This window comes from Triticum urartu, chromosome 2A (genome assembly GCF_056163025.1).
Source record: "Triticum urartu cultivar PI428250 chromosome 2A, HENAU_Tu73, whole genome shotgun sequence".
NCBI classification, from domain to species: Eukaryota; Viridiplantae; Streptophyta; class Magnoliopsida; order Poales; family Poaceae; genus Triticum; species Triticum urartu.
In genome coordinates, this window is record NC_141874.1 from 172,853,721 (window position 1) to 172,875,886 (window position 22,166).

The following is a 22,166-nucleotide window of genomic DNA, read 5'->3' on the forward strand; positions in this document are numbered from 1 at the left end:
CTTAAGGGAAGCTCCGGTTTGCAATAAGCTTACACCAAAGCTTGTCCCAATTCGGCCAAAAATATTACCGCAACATGTTGGTGCCATGTCATGACACCATGCCAAGTTTCATGATTTTCAGGCGTGTTTTGGAATTACACAGGAACTAAAAAACCAAGTTTCTCAATCTTTCCGGCCGAGCCACGACGGCCAGATGTTTGAATTTCACTCCCATCTCTTGCATGGGACCTAGAAATTCACCCAAGGACACACATGTGATTTTTCAAACAACTTTGGTGCACCGGAGCATGTGCTTGTAGTTCAAATTTGAATTATGCATGTTAAATGCCCAGAAACTCAATTAATGTGTAAAAAAAGGCGAAACGAGTCCGGAATAATTCCAAAATTTAGCACGGTACTTATATTTGGTCTAATCTGGCTGTGTAAAAAAATTAAGGCGGGAGAAGGCAGTGTACCTATGTTGTTTCGCACACGGAGGTGACACGTTCCCTCTCGGAACCACGAGCCTTCTTGAGGGAAGCTCCGGTTTGCAAGAAGCTTACACCAAAGCTTGTCCCAATTTGGCCAAAAAAATTACCGCAGCATGTTTGTGCCATGTCATGACACCATGCCAAGTTTCATGATTTTCAGGCATGTTTTGGAATTACAGGAATTAAAAAAAATCAAGTTTCTCAATCTTTTCGGTCGAGCCACGACGCCCAGATGTTTGAATTTCACTCCAATCTCTTGCATGGGACCTAGAAATTCACCCAAGGACAAATATGTGATTTTTCAAACAACTTTGGTGCACTGGAGTCTGTGCTTGTAGTTCAAATTTGAATTATGCACATTAAATGCCCAGAAACTCAATTAACGTATAAAAAAGGCGAAACGAGGCCGGAATAATTCCAAAATTTAGCATGGTACTTCTATTTGGTCTAATCTGGATGTGCAAAAAAATAAGGTTGGAGAAGGCAGTGTACGTATGTTGTTTCGCACACGGAGGTGACACGTTCCCTCTCGGAACCACGAGCCTTCTTGAGGGAAGCTCCGGTTTGCAAGAAGCTTACACCAAAGCTTGTCCCAATTCGGCCAAAAAAATTACCACAGCATGTTCATGCCATGTCATGACATCATGTCAAGTTTCATGATTTTCAGGCGTGTTTTGGAATTACAGGAATTAAAAAACCAAGTTTCTCAATCTGGCCAGCTGAGCCACGACGCCCAGATGTTTGAATTTCACTCCCATCTCTTGCATGGGACCTAAAAATTCACCAAGGACACACATGTGATTTTTCAAACAACTATGGTGCACTGGAGCACGTGCTTGTACTTCAAATTTGAATTATGCACATTAAATGCCCGGAAACTCAATTAATGTATAAAAAAGGCCAAACGAACACAGAATAATTCCAAAATTTAGCACGATTCTCCTATTTAGTCTAATCTCCCTGTGTAAAAAAATAAGGCGGGAAAAGGCAGTGTACGTATGTCGTTTCGCACACGGATGTGACACGTTCCCTCTCGGAACCAGGAGCCTTCTTGAGGGAAGCTCCGGTTTGCAAGAAGCTTAAACCAAAGCTTGTCCCAATTCGGCTAAAAAAATTACTGCAGCATGTTAGTGCCATGTCATGACACCATGCCAAGTTTCATGATTTTCAGCCATGTTTTAGATTTATAGGAATTAAAAAAACCAAGTTTCTCAATCATTCCGGCTGAGCCACGACACCCAGATGTTTGAATTTTATTCTCATTTCTTGCATGAGACCTATAAATTCACCCAAAGACACACATGTAATTTTTTCAGCAAACTTTGGTGCATTGGAGCATGTGCTTGTAGTTCAAATTTGAATTATGCACATTAAATGCCCAGAAACTCAATTAATGCATAAAAATGCCAAACGGACCCGGAATAATTCCAAATTTAAACACGACACTCATGTACTAGTTGCATGTTCACTCTACGTAAATGTTCTAGCAATTCAAACACCATCCTTTCCCTCCGTAACACCATTTTGTCTTTCAAAACATAATGAGAAAAATCAGGTATACCACAAACAGTTTACTAGAAAGAATCGTGTGGGATGCGATAGAAAATATCTTAGCGCACCATCTTGTCTGGCTTACGCAGGAAGCTTCGTCGTCTACAGTCCACAGCCCCCACTTGAACAACATTTGCGCACCGGTTTCTCGCGGCACCGAGCGAAATTTTTTGCCACCGCGGGAATATCTATCTTCCCGCCCCTCCCTCCTACCAAAATCCACATTTCCACTGTTCCTCCTTGCTTTCCAAGTTCAAACCATCACTGTTGCTTACTGGCAGCTCAGCCTTCTCGCCGGCGACCCTTCTTCTTGCAGTGCCGCCTCCTCGCCGGCTACCTTCTTCTTGCAGTGCCGCCTCCTCGCCGGCGACCCTTCTTCTTGCAGCGCTGCCTCCTCGCCGGCGACCCTTCTTCTTGCTGCGCGGCCTCCTCGCCGTTGACCCTTCTTCTTGCTGCGTGGCCTCGTCGATATGGTCAGGTAATCCACACCCCACCCACACCATCATCCTCCTTTCCCGTCCCACATGCCCCAACTGACGAAGCAACACCTTCCACTGAAATCACTGCCCCCCTCCTCCAATTAAGCGCTGCCCACAACCATTTTACACGCAGTATAATGTGGACCTGAGTAGCATGCGGCCGCATGCACGAACGAGGTCGCTATGGCTGACATGTGTGTCGACCGCCAGATCTTGGAGGAGCACCTCGTCTTCGAGGCCACGGTCGACACCGCCGAGCGGTTGTCTACTTTAAAATATAGTTCGTGATGTTTTTTCGGGGCCACCGCCAGTGCCTTCTAGTGATTTGTCCTCTGTAGTGTTAATATGCAATCTGATTTTCAGTTAATAGTTTGGTCCTCTGAAATGTAATGTTTAGTTAACACTTTGGTCAAACAATTGCTACATTTCGTAGTACTGTTCTCAAGCATTCTTTGTTTTGTTAACTGTCTTATCTTCTAGTACATGTTTCTATTCTGCAATGTCGTGCTCAGTTAACTATTTTGGTTCATTTGGTTTGCTGTCCATTTAACTGTTTGGTTCAGTTCTGCAATTTGATTTTCATTTGTTGTGGGTACAATTTTGTATTGTTATGCATGTGACACCAATTGAATTTTGCTGTACTCAATACATATTCTACTGATAGTATGGCAACTCTTAGTTAACCTGATCAAGATCTTCCTTATGTGTGTTGCATGGAAACAATGGGAGACACTGCGGTTTACCATCGAGGTTTGTTCAAGCAGGGTCCTTTGGCTAATAGCACATTATTGTGCAGTTGCAGGAATCATTCTAATATTTAGGTTTCTTACAATTTGGTCTTGGACATGTAGGTCCTGCTGTCAGAGGCTTAGACCCACTGTTCGATCCATTTTGCATATGGGGAAATGAGATGTCCATGAATACCAGTCAAGTCAAGAAAATCAGAAAGATTGTTAGGATGAAGAAACTTGTGACGAATAACAGCAAGATCTTTGTTTGCACAATGAAGAAGACATCAGTCAACTATAGGATGGTACCAACTCTTTTACCTTGTTTTTACCCCTTGCGCCATTTCAAAATTTACAACAGCGATTTATGCATAGCTTTGTTTTTAGTACTTTTCAAAGCAGTTCACCGATGATTACCTCTCAAACCACCTCCATGGTCAAGAGGCGAGGAAGGTATTCATTCAACACCCACGGTAAAATATTGAAGTCTTGCTGAAGAGGACGAAGGTTGGGCGGGAAATTATCCATAGCCACTGGCCTAAAGTTGCAAGGGCATTCAACATCACTGAAGGCTCAATATTTGCCTTCCGCTTCTGCAGTTTCCCAGTTGAGATTCATCTGTCTATTTACCATGTATGATGCTACTTTCCAAAGGTTTTTGATGTTGCATCTGAAACTTGGTGATGTTGTGTAATGGCATAACTGAGTGCCGAAGCTATCGATGTAATTCGATTATGAAATCCCGTTGCTTTTATACGGATGTGAAATATCTGGCGTGTTTTATAAGAGATATCAGTTTGATTAGTACATGGATTATCAATAATAGGCTAATTACCCTGCTTATTGGGGTTTTCTGTCGCAAACAGTTACTCAGACAACACCGTGGGCGATGAGCTCAAACAACCCGCACGGTTTCTAGAAAGTAGGCGTGTTCGATCAACTAATAATCACACACGGCTTCTGGCAGCGCGAACTGTTTGCGTTAGGCCACCTTGCACACACGTTTCCACACAAAGAACTGTGTGGGATGTACATACCTACGGAAATGATTTTCTGGAATTCACCATGTGGGATGTACATACCTACGGAAATGATTTCTGGGGTTCACCGTGTGGGATGAACATACCTACGGAAATGGTTTCTGGTATTCACCGTGTGGGATGTACATACCTACGGAAATGATTTCTGGGATTCACCGTGTGGGATGTATATACCTATGGAAATTATTTATGGGATTCACCGTGTGGGATGTACATACCTACGAAAATGATTGGGTTTCCATGACTCGCCCGATCGCACACGGCCCCAGCCTGGGTCCCACGAGGGCCTATCCCCAACGATTTCTGGGTCGTGTGGGAAGGACCCCCCTATCGCCCACACTCACTTGGCGACGGTTCCAAATGCCGTCGTGGAAAGGGGTTTTAAACCGTTTGTTTAGGACGTTGCTATACAAGTGGGTTGCATATTGTGATGTTGTAGATCATTAGGATTTGTTCATTTATTTGCACTGGCATCAATCTTTGATTGCCCAGTGGATGTAATTTCCTGTAATATATGTTGGATGTGCAACATTTTTCCATGTATGTCGTACCTTTGCTTGATCGATTTTGGTCCTGTGCATAATTGCTCGTCGTAATGGGCTCAAATTATCTAATTGGGCCTAAATACATGTACGAACTTAAGTGGACCCATTAAGTTAATGGGCCGTTACCAGGCCGAAAGTTAATGGTCGGCCCTCTTACCTGCCGGGTCGTTAACACGCCGACATCGAAGCGGGCAACAGGTGGGCCCATTTGATTTCATGGGCCGTTAACAGGCCGTTACTAAGGTCGGGCTACATATGGCCCAACTATACTGTGGGCCTTTAGCAGGCCGAAAGCGACAGCGGGATCGTACTGGACCATGAAGAGCATGGGCCGCTAAGAGGCCGAAAGTCAGGTCGTACTGTAAATGGCCCAACTGTGTTGTGGGCCTTTAGCAGGCCGAAATAGAAACCGGGCTGGTATTGGACCATGAAGAGCATGGGCCGTTAAAAGGCCAAAACTCAGGTCTGACTAGAAATGGCCCAACTCATTTATGGCTCGTCAACAGGCTGAAAGACACATTGGGCCGGGAATTGGCCCAACACTTAAATGGGTCGCTAAAAGGCCAAAACTAAGGTCCGACTACAAATGGCCCAACTCATTTATGGGCCGTCAACAGGCTGAAAGACACACCGGGCCGGAAATTGGCCCAACACTTAAATGGGTCACTAAAAGGCCGAAAGATGTACATCCTGAAAATTGGCCCATCCCTTGAATGGGCCGTTAACAGGCCGAAATCACATCGGGCCGATATTGAGCCCAAATATATAGCGGGCTGTTAACGGGCTCAAACTGACGATTGGCTGCAATGGTGTCAAATCTTTAACGGGCCAAATTGGCACATCTCGTGTGGGACGTGGGCTTAAATGGACCTGACACAAGTAGGCCTTATATGGGCCAGCCTGCTAATTTTTACTGGGCCGGCCTTTTTCACCGGAATGGACCACTGTTGGGCCATGCCACGTGTTGATCTATCATAGGCGCCTCCTGTCCAATGAGTGGATGACATCTGTCCCAACGGTGAGCCAACACGTGTTTCCTCCGGCTAATGAGAATTTTACATGTGGAAAATCCTCATTGGTCCAGGCTGTTAACGGGTTATCGGATCCAAAACCAGACCCGATAGCTTAACGGCGACCCATTATGGTGGATGCCACGTGTCGGTCACCCTTGAGGAAAGCACTTTCATGACCCGTCATTTATCGTCATGGAAGTGGACACTTCCGTGATGATAATTTTGCTAATGTCATGGAACACTTCTACGATAGCACAAGTATGACTATCTTGATTCTGTCATAAAATCGTCATGGATGTACATGCATGACAGAAAACGTGACCTACTGTGACAAACACGTATCATCATGGAAGTGTCTTTTTTTGTAGTGATGGTGTGGTGTGCAAGGGTTCAAGCCACATTGCTCGAATCAATGATATTTAGCTCATGCCTTAACTCGCGAAATCTTGCTTCATCCCAGGGCTTCGTGAAGATATCTGCAAGGTTATCATGAGTGTTGACATAGTTGAGCTCGATCTCCCCTCACCTAATATGATCTCGGACGAAGTGATACCGAATCTCAATATGCTTCGTCTTGAAGTGTTGCACCGGGTTAATAGAAATCTTGATGGCACTTTCATTGTCACACCAAAGAGGCACTTTGTCACAAATGACACCATAATCCTTTAAAGTTTGCCTCATCCATAGATGTTGTGCACAACAACTACCGGCGGCCACATACTCTGCTTCGGTGGACGAGAGAGACACACAACTTTGCTTCTTAGAAGACCAACTCACCAAAGAGAAACCAAGGAATTGGCACCCTCTGGAAGTTGACTTCCTATCCACTTTGTCTCCCGCCCAATCAGAGTCTGAATAGCCTACAAGGTTGAAGTTTGCTCCTCTTGGGTACCATAAGCCAAAGTTTGGGGTATGAGCCAAATATCGAAAGATTTGCTTGACCGCCACAAAGTGGCTTTCCTTATGTGCGGCTTGAAACCATGCACAAATTTCCCACACTCAACATGATATCCGGTCTAGATGCACAAAGGTAAAGCAAGGAGCCAATCATGGAGCGATATACCTTTTGATCCACCGCTTTACCATTGGGATCTATGTCAAGTTGGCATTTGACTTGCATTGGAGTGGAAGCCGGCTTGACATCACTTAGCTTGAATCTCTTGAGCATGTCTTGAGTGTATTTGGCTTGGTTGATTAGGGTTCCTTCTCTTCTTTTCTTGATTTTGAACCCAAGAAAGAACTTCAACTCTCCCATCATGGACATCTTGAACTTCGAGGCCATGAGAGCAGCAAACTCCTCATTGAAAGCTTTGTTAGGGGAGCCAAAGATAGTATCATCAACATATAGTTGGCATACAAACAACTCCCCTTTGACCTTCTTGGTAAAAAGAGTGGGGTCAATTTTCCCAATTTCAAACCCACGGTCTTGCAACAACTCGGTAAGATGCTCATACCACGCATGTGGGGCTTGTTTAAGGCCATATAGAGCCTTATCGAGTTGGTACACATGATCGGGGAAATAGGGATCCTCGAACACTGGGGGTTGTTTGACATATACCAACTCATTAATAGGACCATTAAGAAAAGCACTCTTCACATCCATTTGTTGCAACTTAAAGTTATGATGAGAAGCATAAGCAATCAACAAACGAATGGATTCAAGGCGAGCAATGGGAGCAAAGGTTTCACCGTAGTCGATACCCTCGACTTGGGAGTAGCCTTGTGCTACCAACCGAGCCTTGTTGCGAATGATAATCCCATGAGCATCTTGCTTGTTCTTGAATATCCACTTGGTTCCAATGACATTATGATTCCCCGTTGGCCTTGGCACTAATCTCCACACCTTGTTGTGCTTGAAATTGTTGAGTTCTTCATGCATGGCATTAAGCCAATCCAGATCCTCGAGCGCCTCATAGACCTTTTGGGGTTCAACACAAGAAATAAACGCGTGATGTTCACAATAGTTTGCTAATTGTCTACGAGTGTTTACCCCCTTTCGAATGCTTCCAAGCACATTCATCATGAGATGACCCTTGGTAGTGAGCTTGGATGCAATCTTGGCGGCATGCCGCTCCAATTCCTCCTCGGGAGTGAGTTGAGGAGCGGTAACTTGATCATCTTGAGCGTAGTCTTGAGCTTGTTCTTAATCTTGATCTTTCTCTTGATCTTGAGCTTGCTCGGAGGTGAGAACTTGATCTTGGGCATCACTTGGTGGTTCAACACCATCTTGAGGTTGATCTTGCCCTTGATCTTGTTCATGAGGTTGAAGGCCTTCACTTTGTTCTTCGGAAGCGTGTGGGTCTTGAGTTGGTGAGGGTTCCACTTGAGTGGAACATTGTCCTTCTCCCTTGGCCACAAGGGGTTCCTCAATGGGTAGGATAAAACCAACACCCATTCTTCTTATGGCTTGGGGAGGAATTTCATCACCTACATCACAAGTACCACTTTGCTCCACATGGGAGCCGTTATTCTCATGAAACTCTACGTTACATGTCAATAAGTCCCGTGGACTTATTGAGGACACGGTAAGCATGAGAGTTTGTAGCATAACCAACAAATATGCCCTCATAAGCTCTAGCCTCAAATTTAGACAAACGGACACCTTTCTTGAGAATGAAACACTTACACCCAAATACCTGAAAGTACTTGAGGTTGGGCTTGTTACCGGTGAGTATCTCATATGGAGTTTTGTTCATGCCTTTGCGGAGATAGAGCCGATTGGATGCATGACATGCGGTGTTTATGGCTTCGGCCCAAAAGTTGTATGGAGACTTGAACTCTGCCATCATGGTCCTTGCCGCATCCATCAACGTCCGGTTCTTCCTCTCCGCTACACCATTTTGTTGAGGGGTGTAAGGTGCGGAATATTTATGCTTGATCCCCTCAACACTAAGAAACTCATCCAAGGTGTAGTTCTTGAACTCGGTGCCGTTTTCACTTCTTATCACCAAAATCTTTGCATTGTGTTGGCGTTGAGCTTCATTTGCAAAGTCAATGATGGTTTGTTGGGTCTCATTCTTCCTCTTGAAGAAGTATACCCAAGTGTATCTTGAATAATCATCCACAATCGCCAAGCAATACTTTCTACCCCCAAGACTATGAAAGGATGGAGGCCCAAAGAGATCCAAGTGAAGGAGCTCCAAAGGCCTCTTCGAGTAAATGATAGTCGTGGGAGGGTGAGCCTTCTCATGTAGCTTTCCTTCGATACAAGCACTGCAAGCACGATCTTTGGCAAAACTAATATTTGTTAGTCCACGGACATGGTCCCCTTTGAGAAGACTTTGCAAAGATCTCATATTGGCATGGTCTAGGCGGCGATGCCAAAGCCATCCCACGTCAACTTTAGCCATTAGGCATGTCGCGGTCTTAGTGGGTTGCTCTGAAAAGTTAATCACATAGAGACCGTTCTCGACATGCCCAACAAAGGCTACTTTAAGAGCCTTGCTCCACAAGAGGGCCACGGTATCAATATCAAAGAAAGTGGCAAAGCCCATGAGTGCAAGTTGATGAACGAAGAGTAAATTGTGTGCAAGGGACTCAACAAGCATGACTTTCTCGGTCGTGAGATCATGAGAAATCACAACCTTGCCAAGTCCCAATACCTTAGAAGATGAGGCATCACCCCACTCGACATTGGTGGGCATAGATGGAATCTTGTGCATGTCCACCACCAAGTCCTTGCTTCCGGTCATACGATTAGTGGCTCCACTATCGAGCAACCATGATCCCCCACCAGAAGCAAACACCTACAAGAGATCAATGCTTGGTTTTAGGTACCCATTTTGTAATGGGTCCTTTGATGTTAGTAACAAGGGTCTTAGGAACCCAAATAGACAATTCAATGTACTCATAAGGAGAACCAACAAATTTAGCATAAACATGCCCATCACTAACACGGCACAACACATAGGAAGGGTTAAAATCGCCTGTTTTGTTGGAAGGGGTGGAATTGCCCTTCTTGACACCACCACCCTTCTCATTGTTCTTCTTCTCCTTAGAAGCACCCTCTCCCTCCTTCACAAAAGTTTGCTTGAGAGGAGGAGGTCATTTGACCTTCTCATTCTTCTTATTGTTCTTGGGCTTGGAAGCAAACCCAATTCCCTCCTTGCTTACAACTTCCTTTTGATTGCTCAAAAGGTCGTTGAGGTTCTTCTCACCTTGTATGCAAGACACACGGCCTTTCTCAAGTTGCTCCTTCAACTTAGCATTCTCCTCCACAAGATGCACATGCTCACAACATGGGTTAGTAGCATTTGCATTATCAATTAAGACCATATGAGGAAAAGTGGACTTTTCCTTAGTTAGATTCACTTGGAGTTGATCATGAGACTCTTTGAGCCTAGCATGAGCACCCTTCAAGGCTTTGTGAGCCTTGTCGAGTATATCAAACTCCTCCTTGAGTCTAGAAAGATCAACCCCAAGTTTGCCCTTCTCGGAATTGAGCACACGAGATACAACAAGTGCATGATCAAGATCTTTCTTTAATTTATCATGATCATCATTGTGTGACTACTCAAGAGCCAAACAATGACCACACTCTTCCTCAAGAGCATTAGAGAGATCTGATATCTCATCGGCATAGTCACGACTATGTCCCTCCATCTTAGAGATGGTGTCTTCATGAGCCTCGATCATGACATTGGCTTCACCAAGTTGTTCCAAGAGAGCAACAAAGTGCTTCTTGGATTTACCCTTGAGCTTACTCATAAAAGACTCAAATTCATTTTCTTCCTCATTAGACCCCTCACTTTCATCAATGCAATCTGTCAAAGAGGGATTAGTAGTGATGGTAGTTTTGATATTGAGAGTTACCTTGTTGGTGGCTTTGGCCATGAGGCACTTGGCGGTGATGTTCTCGTTGGGTGAGTCGAAGAGGGACACCCGTGGATTTGTTGCAATGGCAAATGAGGCCACGACAACCGTCTCACCGTCTTCATCGTCGTCATCATCCTCATTGTACTCGTCTTGTACCACCAACCCCTTGGGAGGAGTCGTCTTGGTGAAGTTGCTCTTGTTGAGAAAGGATTTGGCCTTGTATTTTCGGATGAGCTTGCCACCATTGTCTTCCCTCTTCTCATATGGGCACTCGCAACAAAATGGCTCACATTGCCATAGTTATAGCAAGTCCTCACACGTTGCTTGCCCTTCACGCCACTTGAGTTGTTCTTGTTAAAGTTGGGCCTCGTGTTCTTCTTGCTCCAAAATTTCCTTGAAGTGAGAGCCATGTGCTCATGATAAGCATATTTCGTATCTTCGGGGTTGCTCTCCTCTTCTTCCTCTTCGTCCTCTTCTTCCACACTAGCCTTGGCCTTCAAGGAAAGGTTGGGCTTCTTTTCTCTTTGAGAACGCAACACCGCATTGTCGGTGGTCTTGTCCAAGATCCTCATAGCCACAAACTCATCCAACACTTCACTTGAGTACAAGGTGGGGAAGTCCAGCCTTTGACGGATGACGGAGGACATGGCCTTGTGGTAAGGCATCATGGCCTTGAGGAACTTGCGCTTGATCCAATTGTCATCTGTATCCTTGCTCCCATGATCTCGGAGTGAGACCGCGAGAGTGGTTAATCTCTGGCAAAGCTCACGAGGTTCTTCATCTTCATTCATTGCAAACTCATCGGCTTCATCTTGCACCACTTCATAGTTGGAGCGTTGAATGCTCGTGTTTCCCTTGTAAAGGGAAATAACATGGTGCGATGCTTCCTTGGCCACGGTGAAATGTCGAAGATGTGCAATATCTTCGGATGGAATTGCATCTTGGATGATGAAGAGAGCATTCTCGTTGAATTGATGATCCGCGGCTTCTCTAGGGGTGAAGTTGCTTGGGTCAAGCGGATATGTAACGCCCCGAGACCGATGTGCCAGGTGTCCTTCAGTTATTCGCTGTTGTTGCCTTGTCTTTGCTTGCGTGTCATGCATCTCATATCATGTCATCATGTGCATTGCATTTGCATACATGTTCGTCTCATGCATCCGAGCATTTTCCCCGTTGTCCGTTTTGCTATCCGGCGCTCCTATGTCACCCGGTGGCCCTTTCTACCTCTTTTCGTGTGCGGGTGTTAAACATTTTCCGGATTGGACCAAGACTTGTCATGCGGACTTGGTTTACTACCGGTAGACCGCCTGTCAAGTTTCGTACCATTTGGACTTCGTTTGATACTCCAACGGTTAACCGAGGAACCGATAAGGCCTCGTGCGTGTTGCAGCCCAACACCTCTCCAAAGTGGCCCAAAACCCACCTAAACCTCCTCCATCGTCTCGGCCGTTCGATCACGATCGCGTGGCCGAAAACCGCACCTCATTTGGACTCTCCTAGCTCCCTCTACCTATAAATATGTGTCTCCCTCCGAAATTCTCGCGCGGATAAACCCTAACCTCCTCCGCACGCCGCCAGACATTTCGTCCCGCGCCGGACAATGTCCACCCCGCCCGGCCACCTCACTCCGACCAATGGCAGCGTGCCATGTCACCTCCGCCGCCGGCCACAGCTAATCGGGTCGCGCCACCTTACCCTCTCTCTCCTCCCACCACCGCGCGGCCCGCGGGACCCGGATCGGGCCCGCGCGAGCCCGCGCCGCCGCCGCCGTCCGCCCGCTCGGCCCGCGCCCCATCGCCGCTCCAGCCACCGGAGCTCTCCCGCCGGCGACCCCGTGCCGCGCCGCCGGCGACCTCCACCGCGCACCGCCGGCCGCCCGTCGTCGCTCGTCGCCGCCATCTCCGCCGTCGTGCCTGCGCCGCCTCCCGCTCCCTGCCGTGCCGCCCCGCGCCGGCGAGCGCCGCCCGAGCCGCCCCGGCTCCGCCACCGCGCCGCCGCCATCGCCTCGCCGAGCCGCGCCCTCACCACCACGCAGCGCCGCTCCGCCGTCTGCCGGCGTCGCTCCGCCTCGCCGTTACAGATCCGGCCGCCGGAGCCCGCCCGCGGCAAGCTCCGCCTCGGCGCGCCCTTTCCTCCGGCGACCGCGCCCGGTGCTGGCCTCATCAACTCCGGCCGGATCCACCCCGGAACTCCCTCGCCGGCGACCTCCCTCTTCGTCTCCGGCAACCGCGAGGTCTTCTCCAGCGATCCTCGTTCGCCGCGCCCAGATCTGAAAAAAACCATAGGTTGACTTTCATTCCCCTCGAAATCTGCTAAGTCCCCAGATCTCAGAAATTTTTATGCATTTTCCATCGCTCATAACTCATCATCCGTAGCTCCGATTCGTGCGTGTAGCATATAAAAATGTTCGTCTCGATGAGTACATCATTTCATCTCATTGCATCATTTTCATTTGAGCTCATCTTGATGCCCGAAATACTGTTGGAAGAGGGCTATTTGATGAATTTGTCAGATCTGTTTCAGCAAATGGCATTTTGTCATTTTTGCCATGTTTAATGTGTGCATGGTATAATCCTGAGCTCTACATGTGTTTTGTTATAAGCCACGCCATCTTTACAGAGGTGCTTGCCATGTATTTTTGTGATATTTGTGGTGACTAGTCCAAGCTTGCAAAGTAGCGTAATTTGTAATGCTGATTTCAGGGACTTAGAATTTCACTAAGTCCTTCGCCTGTTTTCGTTGTTATGCCATATGTTCATGTTGTTTCCTAGTGATCCGTGCCTCTTTTGAGGATGATCAGTAAGGATGTTTTGTTAATATTGTGGTGCTCTATCTATCCATGTCTTTGTTTTCATTTATGGAGCAGCCTATCTTGAGTCAATCGAGCTCTACTTTTGCTATAAATGATCCTGGCAGATTGTTGACATGTTTAGCGATTTTGCCGAGGATGTTGCTATTGATCCGTGCATGCTATGATGTTGTTATTGCCATGTATAGCTCCTATGCCATGTCTTCTTGATGAGTGTATGCTTAGTTTGTCATGCCATGCTCTGTAGTGAGTGCATCGAGCTCATAAACATGCCTACTCGTTAACTGTTTTGCCATGCTCCAGTTTTTCACTAAGTCTGAATCTATTTATGTTTTTGCTATGTTCACATGCTTGCAATTGTATTTTATGATCCCTTTTGGCTCAAGGTCACTAAGGGACTTTTGTTAAGAGCTTTGAGTAGCTTCATGCCATGCCTTGCTTTGCCATGTTAAGTTCCTGTAGCTTGTAGCTTCCATACTCTAAAGTGTGCTTCCTAATGATAAATTCCATACTTGTATTAATTTCACTAAGTCTGAAACCTGTTATCATTTACACTTTAGCCATGCTTGTTTGAACCTGTTATTGAGTGAATTAGTCGTAGCTCAGTGTTCATCTTTTGTCAAGCATCATGAGTGGATCCCTGCCATGTATTTTGTTGTCATGTTTGAGTGCTGTAGCATATTTATATTGATGCATTTAGTTGGTCACTTGCTGATTATCGCAGACCGGTGCCATATTTGTTTCGCTTGCCATTTTCAAACCGTGCATCCGATTTCGGTGATCTTTATATCAATTTCGACCGAAATCACCTCACCTTTCCAGTGGCACTCTTGGATTTCCAAGTTGAGGCCAGGTTCAATCATTCCTTGCCATATCATGCATATGCATCACATACCGCATCCCGCATATCATACCATGTTCGTGGGTGGTTTGTTTACTATGTTGTGTGCTTCTTTCCGGTGTTGCTTCTTCGGGTCGGTTCCGGTTACGTCGCGTTTGTGAGGACTCGTTCTTCTACGTCCATTTGTCTTCTTCATGGACTCGTTCTTCTTCCTTGCGGGATTTCAGGCAAGATGACCATACCCTCGAAATCACTTCTATCTTTGCTTGCTAGTTGCTCGTTCTTTTGCCATGCCTATGCTGTGATACCTACCACTTGCTTATCATGCCTCCCATTTTGTTAAGCCAAGCCTCTAACCCCCCTTTGTCCTAGCAAACCGTTGTTTGGCTATGTTACCGCTTTGCTCAGCCCCTCTTATAGCGTTGTTAGTTGTAGGTGAAGATTGGAGCTTGTTCCATGTTGGAACATGGATATTTTGTTGGGATATCACAATATATCTTATTTAATTAATGCATCTATATACTTGGTAAAGGGTGGAAGGCTCGGCCTTATGCCTGGTGTATTGTTCCACTCTTGCCGCCCTAGTTTCCGTCATATCGGTGTTATGTTCCCGGATTTTGCGTTCCTTACGCGGTTGGGTTATAATGGGAACCCCTTGACAGTTCGCCTTGAATAAAACTCTTCCAACAAGGCCCAACATTGGTTTTACCATTCGCCACCTAGCCTTTTCTTTCCCTTGGGTTCTGCAGACTCAAGGGTCATCTTTATTTAAACCCCCGAGCCAGTGCTCCTCTGAGTGTTGGTCCAACCTGTCAGCTGCCGGTGGCCACCAGGGGCAACTCTGGGCTGGCCTACCGGAACCTTGGACAATCCGGTGTGCCCTGAGAAAGAGATATGTGCAGCTCCTATAGAGATTTGTCGGCACATTCGGGTGGCTTTGCTGTCCTTGTTTTACCATTGTCGAAATGTCTTGTAACCGGGATTCCGAGTCTGATCGGGTCTTCCCGCTAGAAGGAATATCCTTCGTTGACCATGAGAGCTTGTGATGGGCTAAGTTGGGACACCCCTGCAGGGTTTTGAACTTTCGAAAGTCGTGCCCACGGTTATGGGCAGATGGGAATTTGTTAATGTCCGGTTGTAGAAAACCTGAAGTTGACCTTAATTAAAATGCATCAACCGCGTGTGTAGCCATGATGGTCTCTTTCCGGCGGAGTCTGGGAAGTGAACACGGTGTTGGAGTTATGCTTGACGTAGGTTGTTCTAGGATCACTTCTTGTTCATAGTTGTTCGATCATGCTTTTGCCTTTCTCTTCTCGCTCTCTTTTGCGTATATGTTAGCCACCAAATATGCTAGTCGCTTGCTGCAGCTCCACCTCATACCTTTTACCCTACCTATAAGCTTAAATAGTCTTGATCGCGGGGGTGTGAGAATGCTGAGTCCCCGTGACTCACAGATGTTGGGTAATGTAGTAATTTCAAAAAAAATCCTACGCACACACAAGATCATGGTGATGCATAGCAACGAGAGGGGAGAGTGTAGTCTACGTACCCTCGTAGACCGGCAACGGAAGCGTTGACACAACGTAGAGGAAGTAGTCGTACGTCTTCCCGATCCGACCGATCCAAGTACCGAACGTACGGCACCTCCAAGTTCTGCACACGTTCAACTCGGTGACGTCCCTCGATCTCCAATCCAGCAAAACGTTGAGGGAGAGTACCGTCAGCACGACGGTGTGATGACGGTGATGATGTTCTACCGACGCAGGGCTTCGCCTAAGCACCGCTACGATATGACCGAGGTGGAATATGGTGGAAGGGGGCACCGCACACGGCTAAGGAACAATCACGAAGATCAACTTGTGTGTCTATGAGGTGCCCCCCACCCCCATATATAAAGGAGTGGAGGAGGGGGAGAGGGCCGGCCCCTATGGCGCGCCCTGGAGGAGTCCTACTCCCACCGGGAGTAGGATTCCTCCCTTCCCTAGTTGGAGTAGGAGAAAAGGAAAGGGGGGGGGCGCACCCCCCAAACCTTCTCCAATTCGGCCTCCTGCCCAAAGGGGGCGCACCAGCCCCTTGTGGGCTGGTGTGCTTCCTTCTTATGGCCCATAAGGCCCATAACTTCTCCCGGGGGGTTCCGGTAACCTTCCGGTACTCCGGAAAAATGCCTGAACCACTCGGAACCCTTCCGATGTCCAAACATAGCCATCCAATATATCAATCTTTACGTCTCGACCATTTCGAGACTCCACGTCATGTCCCCGATCTCATCCGGGACTCCGAACAACCTTCGGTACATCAAAACACAAAAACTCTTATTACGATCATCACCGAACTTTAAGCGTGCGGACCCTACGGGTTCGAGAACTATGTAGACATGAGCGAGACACGTATCCAGTCAATAACCAATAGCGGAACCTGGATGCTCATATTGGCTCCCACATATTCTACGAAGATCTTTATCGGTCAAACCGCATAACAACATACGTTGTTCCCTTTGTCATCGGTATGTTACTTGCCCGAGATTCGATCGTCGGTACTCAATACCTAGTTCAATCTCGTTACCGGCAAGTCTCTTTACTCGTTCCGTAACACATCATCCCGCAACTAACTCATTAGTTGCAATGCTTGCAAGGCTTATAGTGATGTGCATTACCGAGTGGGCCCAGAGATACCTCTCCGACAATCGGAGTGACAATTCCTAATCTCGAAATACGCCAACCCAACAAGTACCTTCGGAGACACCTGTAGAGCACCTTCATAATCACCCAGTTTCGTTGTGACGTTTGTTAGCACACAAAGTGTTCCTCCGGTAAACGGGAGTTGCATAATCTCATAATCGTAGGAACATGTATAAGTCATGAAGAAAGCAATAGCAACAAACTAAATGATCAAGTGCTATGCTAACGGAATGGGTCAAGTCAATCACATCATTCTCCTAATGATGTGATCCCGTTAATCAAATGACAACTCATGTCTATGGTTAGGAAACATAACCATCTTTGATCAACGAGCTAGTCAAGTAGAGGCATACTAGTGACACTATGTTTGTCTATGTATTCACACATGTATTATGTTTCCGGTTAATACAATTCTAGCATGAATAATAAACATTTATCATGATATAAGGAAATAAATAATAACTTTATTATTGCCTCTAGGGCATATTTCCTTTAGTCTCCCACTTGCACTAGAGTCAATAATCTAGTTCACATCTCCATGTGATTTAACACCAATAATTCACATCACCATGTGATTAACACCTATAGTTCACATCGACATGTGACCAACACCCAAAGGGTTTACTAGAGTCAATAATCTAGTTCACATTGCTATGTGATTAACACCCAAAGAGTACTAAGGTGTGATCATGTTTTGCTTGTGAGAGAAGTTTAGTCAACGGGTCTGCCACTTCCAAAACCAGGTTGCAGGTGTCGTTGAACCGTGCAGATGACGCAACCAAGCTCAAGGAGGAGCTCGATGAAGATCTTGTCCTTTGTGTTGTTTCGTTCTAGTTGATCAGTAGTGGAGCCCAGTTGGGGTCGGTCGGGGATCTGTGTAGCATTTGGGGTAGTCTTCTTTTATTTTGGCTCCGTAGTCGGGCCTTGATTGTATTTGGATGATGTAATTTTTTATTCATGTATTGTGTGAAGTGGCGATTGTAAGCCAACTATGTATCTATGTCCCTTATGTATTACATGGGTTGTGTGAAGATTACCTCACTTGCGACATTGCTTTCAATGCGGTTATGCCTCTAAGTCGTGCTTCAACACGTGGGAGATATAGCCGCATCGAGGGCGTTACAGGATAGAAACCTTGCTCAATGATTCTCATTAGTATTGACATGATTTAAATGACATTTAAAGCGATAGACCCATGAGTCAAAATCCTCATTTTTAACAATCTTAGAAGGAGAACCCGCATGATTTAAATGAGTGAAGGGAACCGGTCCTCCAAAAGTAAGAGGAGGTTCAACATGGGCAAAGATGTCGTTTCCACTTTTACCACTAGACAAAGGAACTTTATCACTAGTAGCTCCCCCCTTGTCAGAGTTAGCATCCGCCACCTTGTTAGTGGGGTCGACCACTTCCAATGGTGCGGTGGACAATTTAAGACCATCAAGAAAGATCTTAAGCATGCCTTTGACCTCGGCCGTCATGGAGGTTTTCAATGTGTCCAAGGCCACATTGAACTCCTCACGTGAGACCGAGGTTCCCCCATCGGCCGTAGACGAGGACGGAATCACACCGGGGTGCTCCTCCTCACTGTCTACGGTGTCAACCATACTCTTCGGACGACAAAGTCCTTAATAAAGAGACGAGGCTCTGATACCAATTGAAAGGATCGATATAGTTGACTAGAGATGCCGGGGTGAATAGGCAACTAACAATTTTTAGCTTTTCTTTAACAATTTAAACTTTGCATCAAAGTAGGTTGTCTAGATATGCAACTAGGTGAGCAACCTATATGATGCAACAACAACAAGCACACAAGCAAGCAAGGGATGCAACACAAAGTAAGCTTGCACAAGTAAAGGGACGAGATAACCAAGAGTGGAGCTGATGGAGACGAGGATGTGTTACCGAAGTTCCTTCCCTTTGAGAGGAAGTACGTCTCCGTTGGAGCGGTGTGGAGCCACAATGCTCCCCAAGAAGCCACTAGGGCCACCGTATTCTCCTCACGCCCTCACACAATGTGAGATGCCATGATTCCACTATTGGTGCCCTTGGAGGCGGCGAGCGGACCTTTACAAACAAGGTTGGGGCAATCTCCACAACTTAATTGGAGGCTCCCAACGACACCACGAAGTTTCACCACAATGGAATATGGCTCCATGGTGGCCTCAACCGTCTAGGGTGCTCAAACACCCAAGAGTAACAAGATCCACAAGGGATTAGTGGGGGGATCAAATTTCTCTTGGTGGAAGTGTAGATCGGAGCCTTCTCAACCAATCCCTAGAAAATCAACTAGTTTGATTGGCTAGGGAGAGAGATCGGGCGAAAATGAAGCTTAGGGATGGAAGAGGTAGTCAACTCGGAGAAGAAGACTCCCCTTTTATAGTGATAGGACAAATCCAACTGTTTTCTACTTACTCAGCCCGCGACGGTACTACCGCACCAGACATGCGGTACTACCGCAAGGGCCTGCGGTACTACTGCGGGGCACTGCGGTATTACCGCATGCACGGCAGGAGCTAGACCATCCCTGATGCGTTGAAGCAAAGAGCGGTAGAACCGCCAGAGTGGTACTACCGCTCCCCCTTGTGGTACTACCGCAAGGCAGGGTTTGTCTGGGCTGGGAAAGCACGGACGAATAAAAAAACATTTGTGGCTACTTCCGCTGAGTAACAATCTGTGCTAAACTCTGACACGGTACTACCGCATAAAGGGAGCGGTACTACCGTGTAGGACGCGGATGTAAAAAATTGCATCTGCCCCTACTTCCGCTCGTGCTGCTGTGCCCGGCCCGAGGCCACGGTACTACCGCGCCCGGGGAGCGGTACTATCGCATGGGCCTGCGGTACTACCGTGACCCCGGCCGGTACTATCATGGGCCTCTGTGGTACTACTGCTCCCATGAGCAGTACTACTGCATGCCACAGCACAACAAACACTAGGAGTCCTTCATTTTGCAGAGACACGGAAAAACAATGGTTGCTCCAAAGGTGCAAAGAAAAGGGGGTGCAAAAGGAATGGACGTGTATGTGATGATTCCACCCAAACCTTTCCAACGCGGACCCCCTCTTAATAGTACGACTTTCCTACGACTCAAATCCACCGAAAAGAAACATAGGGAAAACTCCGTCTTCATTAGACTCCGAGGGGCAACGAATCGTCTTGTGCCTAAATCATGAGATATTTGAAATGCTTAATGCATACGATTAGTCTGCAAATGCATTGTCATCAATCACCAAAACTACTTAGGGATAAATATGCCCTTACAACATGCACGAAGACTTTTTTGTTGTCATCGACAAGGTCAAGCCAGTCCGATAGGGAAGCGGAGACATCGACGCGTCGATGGCTCGTTCAGGCAGCAGTATTGTTCATTTGGTGGTCCATAGACCTCGATTTAATTTTTATTATGTTTGTAGTGCTTTGTACTTGTGACGAACTTTTATAATATTTGAATATTTTTCAAAAAAGGACTTCACTTTTCTTTTGGCAACATGGATGATGCTACTTTGTTTTGTCTTCCGTTGTTTTTTTGAGCTTGGAACATTTCATTCCATTAATCAACATGTCTAGCGACGTCGCTAGCAATAAAAGACCGGACAAAGGTAGGGGCAAGAACCGGCCATACGGCTTGGGGTACAAGCTCCATCTTCGACCCATACAGCGCAAGAGCGTCTGCAACCTTATTACAAGCCCTCGGACAATGAACAATATGAAAAAACTGAAGTTCAGACTAGCAAAAGTCTTTATCTCCCTGAACAATACCCCAATAGAAGAACGATCAAAGTTCGACAACTTGATTGCATGGACCAGCAACGTTGCATCCGTCTCCACCACAACCCTGGTGATGCCTAACTCATGCGCCTTGTATAGAGTAAATATGCATGCTTCAGCTTCAGTTTGCAAGGCATCATGTGCATGCGATATCCTTCCTGCAGCCGCTACCACAACATCACTGTCATGATCTTGAATGACATAGCCCCACCCTCCTAATGATGACGCCGCACAAAAGCTGCCATCAGTATTAATCTTTAGCACACCGTCAGTCGGCTTGGTCCAAACTTCAGATTCCCGCTCAACTGGTTTCTTCTCACGACTGAAGTAAGTCATATATTCAGTAGCTTCAATCCTAATCTGCCAAAGTAGTCCAGTGATGTCTATTTTCTTTCCCTCCATCCACAGTTTATTTCTTGCATTCCACCACGTCCATGCTAGTGCAATGATGATTGTTTTCCGTTGCAGATCACCCCCAACAGCTCATGTATTACTTCTTTTGGATCATGCATTGCCATGCACTTAGTACGTACCTCGTCTAGTCCTAATTCCCTCCACAATTGCTTGACCTGTTTACATTGAAACAACAGATGGCTACCATCTTCATCTCTTCTTTTGCAGACTGGACAAAGTGTGTCAATGTCTACTCCTTTCCTCTTCAGATTGGCACATAGGGGAAGGCTGTTGTGTTCCATACGCCATAGGAATTGTTGCACTTTATTTGGGCACGGCGCGTGCCATATGAAACTTCATTTGAAACTGTTGTTGTTGTTGTTGTCCCCATTTGCTTGACCAACCTCACCCGAGTCCACCATCTGAAATTGTCTGCATAACTTGTACGCCGACTTCACAAAGAAACAACCACGATGGTCAAGATGCCGTGCCCAAGCATCTTCCATATCTTCTTTAATGGGCAAAGCTAGGATCAAGTCCGCATCTGGTGCCCAGAATATTGACCGCACTAGCTGTTAGTCCCATGCCACAGAGAATGCGTCCATCAGCTCAGCAGCAGTTGAGACGACAACGTTCCGGCGATGTGTCATCGGTCTCATGTCCCAGTCTCTAGGAAGCCACGGGTCCTCCCAGATCTTCACTGTCGAGCCGTCACCGACACGCTTGATGACTCCCTTCTTAACCACTTCAATTCCCTGTAAGATACTACGCCACGGATACAACATTCCCTTTTGGGTGTAGCATGCAGTATGTCGGTTTCACGGAAATACTTCGCTTTGAGAACTCGAGCACAAAGTGAATCAGGGTGTTCTAACAATCTCCACGCTTGTTTAGCGAGCATGGCCAAATTAAACACATGGAGATCCTTGTATCCCAAACCACCTTCTTTTTTGGAAAGAGTCAACTTCTCAGCAGACAAACAATGTATCTTCTGATCATTATCTTGTTGTGCCCAAAAAATCGGCATATCATAGCT